Below are 6,402 nucleotides of genomic sequence, written 5' to 3' on the forward strand. Positions count from 1 at the left end.
ATTCATCTGATTCCTTTAAATGTTGCTCAGGTCTTGAAGCTGTCACTAGGTGGTTGAAGTCTTTTTGCTGTATTTCTTGGTGCTCCTTGTTCCTTTGGTGTCCCACTTTCCCAAATATGAAGCATTTCTTCAGAGACCACCAGAAACCTTAATTTAAAAAAAAAAAGAAAGCACATCAGCTAATGAGTGAGATAAAAAGTTATGTTCTTTTTGATGGTGTTCTAAGCAACTGAATCTTGCAGATTCAGAATTAAGTCAGTGCTTCAGTGCTGGCCTGGAATATTCTCAGGAGAAAGTATACAGTTTGATCACTTGGAAAGAAGATTATTAATTTTTTATTTTTTCCCCCAGACCTCTGATTCAGAGATGGAAGCTACAGTTCATTTTAGCAGACATCACTTAGGATTTAGATCTGACTTGGATTTCTTGCCTGCTCCAAAGAACACAATTCTCTGCTCCCTATTGCTACAGTCATATAAAAAACTAGTCAGACCTCAGACCCAGCAACATCAGAACATACAGTCCTACTTGTTTCCATGCTGAATCCCCGAAGCAGAGAGAAGATGGGAGCGCAGCAAAGCAAAGCCAGATGGAAATCATGCTGGAGGGTATTGATTGACTAGTGTCTAGGCAGGCTATAAATTACCACTTCTCATGCAAAGAGGAGGGTGAGCAGAGCTGCAGAGCTGTCTCAGGGCACAGTGCTTGGACTGTGCTGTTCATGCAGGATCAGCTAAATTCGGGTTATGCCTGTGGCATGAGGAGAGCCAGGCTTTGCTCTCTCTCCAGTGCTCATCTTGACTTGGAGAAGACAAATCATTTTTGTAAATATGAGTGATTCTTGCAGCAGAACAAAAGCAACTCCTGCTAAGTTAAAAGACTTAATGCTTTCAAGTATTGTCTATGCTCTTAAAATCCTGCTCCATACTGTAAATAATTATAATTATATAACATGACAAAAAACCAAGACCTAATAAATGTGGGATGTATAAAAGGGGAAGTATTTAGCATAAGCTTATTGGAGCTGAAAGTACCAGGGATGATTGATTGCTTAGACGCAAGTCAGGGAAGTGGTCTAAAAATTATTAACCATAATTGCAATTTGTCTATTAACTGTTTCATCTAACATCATGATATATTTAGAAACAATCCTGCCACCTACTAATACACAATTTGCTCCTTGTGGCAAACAGCAGAGCTGCGTGCCTAGATCTGTTTGGAAGAAGGATATTTATTGGGAAGCATATCACTTATTCCATTTCAAAAGACATTAGTGTGGTTATACAGTTAACTACACCTCAGTGACTTCCACTGTTTTTCCAGAATACTCTTTAATCCAACAGATAGCAAAGAAAGTTTTTAATACAACTCGCCTTAGTTAGTTATTACAGGTTTCTGTTGCTGTTTGTGCAAGGGTGGAACAGTTAAAGGTTTAAAAGGCAGAAAGTTTTCCTCTTGTTTTGACTAAACTAGGGGAAACGTGCTGGAGCTGTGCAGAATTTGATTGCCAAACACAGATAGAAGATACACAGTGAGAAAAGATAGTAAAGGTTTAACCCAGCTGATGTAAGAAACAAACTCCAAGGATGCCCATGTTTCCTTCTTTTATCGCACTGTTAATCTTTAATCAGGAAAACAGTTCTGAGAACAGCTCTTTGTGCACAGCTGAACAGACACCGAAACTTGGAAGTTAATAGGATCACTGAAGAATGAGACTATTAAATTATTGTCCTAATAAATCTGGGAGTAAAATGTACAAACCCAGAAGAGTTCAAATTCTGCTTCCACGTGGATGTGCAGCAAGTCCAGGTTAAACCTTGCAAAATCAGCAGTAAGGAGGCAGTTTGTGGGTTCAGAAGAGCAGTGGGTTCCTGTGCACTTTTTTCCAGCTCAGATAACACATCCTCTTGGGCATTAAACTTTCTGAGGAGTCCAAATCAACTTCTTAATTCAAAAATCTAAAGAAATCAAGAAAATTTAAGGGAGTATTTAACAACGTGCATATTAATGTCAATTCACTGAACAGCAGGTGGTGTAGTCCATGATATTTATCAGCAGAAATACCTTAAATCTTAGTTTTATGCACTGCTACAATATTGAACCATCACTTAAAGTCCACAACCAGATTGCCCTAGGCCTCTCCATCAGGAACTGGTAATGGAAATATAGAATAACAGGCTTAGTTGTACATCTTTTCTGCTCCTGTAGTAAACAAAGTCAATCTTATAGTCTTTGTAACTTAAACATCAAGATGAGGCAGTGTCTAGAAAGCAGATGAGAATACCTGGGTGACACGTTTTGTGAATCACAGTTATTACTCCATTCAGAGCTGCCTCTACAAACTGAAAGTCTCTTGATCTGTCATTCATACCCATCTTTTGTTTCAGGTTTTCTGGGCAGAGAACATCTATGCTTCACCTAAAATAAAAAGGTACTTAGTGCCTAGAGTACATACCAGAACTCTACAAGGTTAGCAAGTGCATGGGGTTTTTAATTTTAATTGCAGAATGCAAGCTGGTTGCTGTTCATTTGTACACAGTGGTTTAAGCACACATGTAAGAAGGTTCTCTTTACACGAACAGTATTCACATATATCATCCTGAATCAGTAAATTTGGAGAGCGTTACAGATGGTCAAAGATGCACATGTAGCAGTCAGAATTATGTCTTCCTAAAAGCATAAAAAAAAACTCCCACGATTTCCAGGGTCCAGTTGAACTCCTGATCTCTTTACTGAGTGTTGTTTGTAAAAATAATCATAATTGTGGCATTTGTCTGGTAGGAACCATTTACACTGACCAAACAAAATTGCATTTACATTGAAAGAATCCCATTGTTGTCCACTGACGTTGTCTTATGCCTCTTAGAATGGTGCTAAGCAGAAATGTACAGTATGTAGGATTTCACCTGACCTGTTAACACTTACATAAGAGTTTTCCAGTAAACAGAGGATTTGTTACAGGGGTTGTTGGTTTTTGTGCAATGTTGATTTTCCTCCAGCTGCCAGGTTCAAGAACCAAAAGGTATGTAGTGCTTGACATAGGCACTTTTGGCTTCTGACCTTTATGTAGCTTGGCTTTCATTTCTGCATAATCAGCTTTTCTATCCTGTTGTTTGGCTTTTAGTGTTCTAAAATGCTTGAAATATTAATCAAAGCTGTTTTTGTGGGGAAAAATTATAGAACAAATCTCACTTGAAACAGAAGACACAGTTCAGCCCAAGTTGCTGTTTTTGTGTTGCTATTGAAGGAGAAAACAGTTTCTAGTAAATGCTTTTCATTTCGAGTAAGAACTTACTATTTACATTACAGTAACCTAGAGAGAACCCAGCAGGGATGGTCTGTGGCACAGATAAAAATGAGAAGAGATAGTGATCATGTTTAATTAGGTTTTAAGCTTCTCTAGCTGGGAGCTATCAACCAAACTAGGAGAATTCATAAGAACAGGGAGAAATTGGCATTGTCACCTCCCAGCCACCTTCCTAGGAGATGATAAAGTCTTGGGGATGTAGTTACATGTCCAAAGTCAAAATGGGAAATGCATAGCAGAGGAAGAAACAGAACCTAAACCTTCAGAATTTGCCCCCACTCTTACTGACTAAAGCCATCCTTCTTCAAAGGCGTCAACTCAAGAAGGATGTACAGAACTATTACCAGCGGGTCAGACTGCATGTAAAAAGGGACCGAAATGTTGGAGGAGAACAAAGGTATGTGGGAGGATTTAAAAGGACAACTGCCAGCACAGTGCTGCTAGCAGGCAAAGCATTGCAGAGAAATAAGGAACAGCATGCAAGAGGAAGGAGCCAGGGGAGCTAGGGTTGTTCCATCCTAGAAAAAACAAACTAATTTAGAATATAAAAAGGTGCTTCCATGAAATTTCTTTATGCCTGAGGAGGTGAGGTCTCTGTAAAAGGGCACAGCTAGCAGAACACCACAGGAAGCTGAAATTCTTGAACAAGAGGTGCTTGAACTCATGTGCAAGCATTTGTCTATTCCCTACTCAAGTAGGAAGCAGGAAGTCCTTGACAGCTGCAAGCACACACCTCTGTGGTAAAGAGATTTCACTCCAGGAAAGGTAACCATTTTTATTTGCAGACTGGATTTGGAGCCATCTGGGCTTTGTGGGACTGAGCAAGCAGATGCTGAAAGGTAAAGGGAAACACAAACCTTTTGCTGACTGTTCTTCACTCTGGTTAGTATGGTTTGTCCCCTTCTCTCCTGGCTGTGGTTCTGTTGTTCATCCAGAAAAAAAACCCTGCAGTAACCATGCAAAAAATCATAATTCTGTAGTGGCTAGGGTAAAGTTGGTCAAAATCTTGGTGGGCCCAAACTCTCCATATGACTGAGACCTTCTGCAGTAGATGGGAAGAGCTCCCAATCTAACAGAATTACACATACCTGGCCACTGGTCAGGTCCCAGTGGCTACAGAGCCTATTACTCACGTACTCACACTGATTCTTGACAGGGTGCTTTAAAAAAAACCCAAACAGTATTCCTTTAGGGAAGAGTCCCCAGATTAGAGTCACAGCTCAAGTAATGGCTCCAGAGGAGTGACTGCTTTTCAAAGTTAAAATTACATCTCAATCCCATCTCCAGGGCTGAGCCTGTAAAAGTGAGCTTAAAAATAAAGTAAGAATAATAATGACAGTAATAACTATTTTATCTGCCAAAGCAGAACAACAAGCAAGAAACCAGTGTGCCCATGGCGTAATGTCAGCCTTGGCAGGTACTGTGGCACAACCAGGACTTTCTCTATAGCTCAGGATTGAGCACTTGAGCTGATACTACACAAAGCATCAAAGCTTGGTGACTTTGTTTAGAGATTTTAAACATGCACCAGTGCATCTTCCTGGCTGCTGAAACTTGCTTCCATTTGTTTTGAGAAATGTCTGCTGAAAATGTCTCCAGCTGAAAATGCTGGACAGGCTAATGGAAGTACAGTCTAATAGTGATAAATCTGGGTATTTTTTTCCACTCCTCCACCATCAGAACAAGCCACTTCATTTTGAACATCGGCCAAAAAAATTACATTGCCTTTTGTAGGCATCCACAAACAGCATATTTTACAGTCTGCCCACTCCTGTATGGGTTAGGGTTGGAAAGGAGGTGAGCAGGAGGTAAAGCACTGTGCCCCCAGCTTGCCGCTACCTGTTGTGGCTGGTGGCAGAGGCTCAGTCTCAGGGTTCACACGTGGAAGGGAGCGTGCAGCACACGTGGCAGGGCCCCCAGCCCTCCTGCAGATGGGTCAGTGCTGAAGAGCTGCTCCAAGAGAGGGGCTGTGAGGTGGAAATGTCGCCTGGCGCCGCGCAGCGTCTGGAACAAGCCCTTGGCTGGCTCACAGACTCTTTTGTAACTGCAGGCAATTTGCACGGTTCACGTTTTCTTTTGGAAATTGAGAGAACGATCCCTGCCCTGCTCTCTCTGAGCCTGCAAGGGCTGCCCTTGGGTCTGGACTCTGTGGCATCCAGTCCAGCAGCTGTCAGAGTGTGCTCAGTGTCAGCTGAGCAAAACACCACAGAAATAGCAATCCAGAGGCAGTGCTCTTCTGTTAGTAGAACAGCTCAGAGAATCTTTAAAAAACCTACAATTTTATAGCAAAATACCCAAGTGACAAACTCCTTGGAGGTGACAATATGTAGGAGAATTAGCAATGGGAGGGAAGTAGAATTTTGAGTATTATTATATGCCATTAAGAACTTTCAGATCTCACTGTGAGTGCTTTGTTGCACCTTGGTTTGTAGTGATGAGTTTAGCTTCCTAATGACACTTTTTCTAAGCATCTAGAAACCTTTACATTTATTGAGTTCTAGTAAGTCTGTAAAACCTGAAGTGCTCAAAAACTTCTGTTTTGAGCAACCTGAATGGTGTCCATCAAAGCCAACATCCTAAAGCCCCTTCTTTCAAGGCACTTGTTGAACACTGTCATCTTGAAATGTCAGATTCACACACATTTAAATGATTTGACAGCTTCCAAGAAGGCACCTGATAAGCATCACATTCAAGTGTCAAGTAGCACAGAGAAAAAGTGCCAAAAAAAGTTCAATCAGAAGAAATCGTATCAGCTATTAGATGAGCATTATAATGCAGTTACTACTAAAAAAGGCTTCTCATTTAAATGGAAAATAAACTTTACATTCAAGACAACTGTTTTTTAAAAGACCTTACATTTCCCCATACCACCTCCCATGTTTGCCATTTGTGAAATCTTCCAGAAACTGAATCAAGACAGCAGCACCCACTGCTACTGGGTGACACCTCAAGACCACTGTAACTGAGCTATTGGAAGTGCTACATCTGGGTTTTTGTGTGGGAGACAGTGGGTGTTATGAGAATTCACTATCTTCACATAAAGCCTTTAATGCCTTCTGTTGGCTTTCTAAAAGCTGAATCTCTAAATGAGAAGA

This window comes from Fringilla coelebs (assembly GCF_963513975.1).
Source record: "Fringilla coelebs genome assembly, chromosome: 18".
NCBI classification, from domain to species: domain Eukaryota; kingdom Metazoa; phylum Chordata; class Aves; order Passeriformes; family Fringillidae; genus Fringilla; species Fringilla coelebs.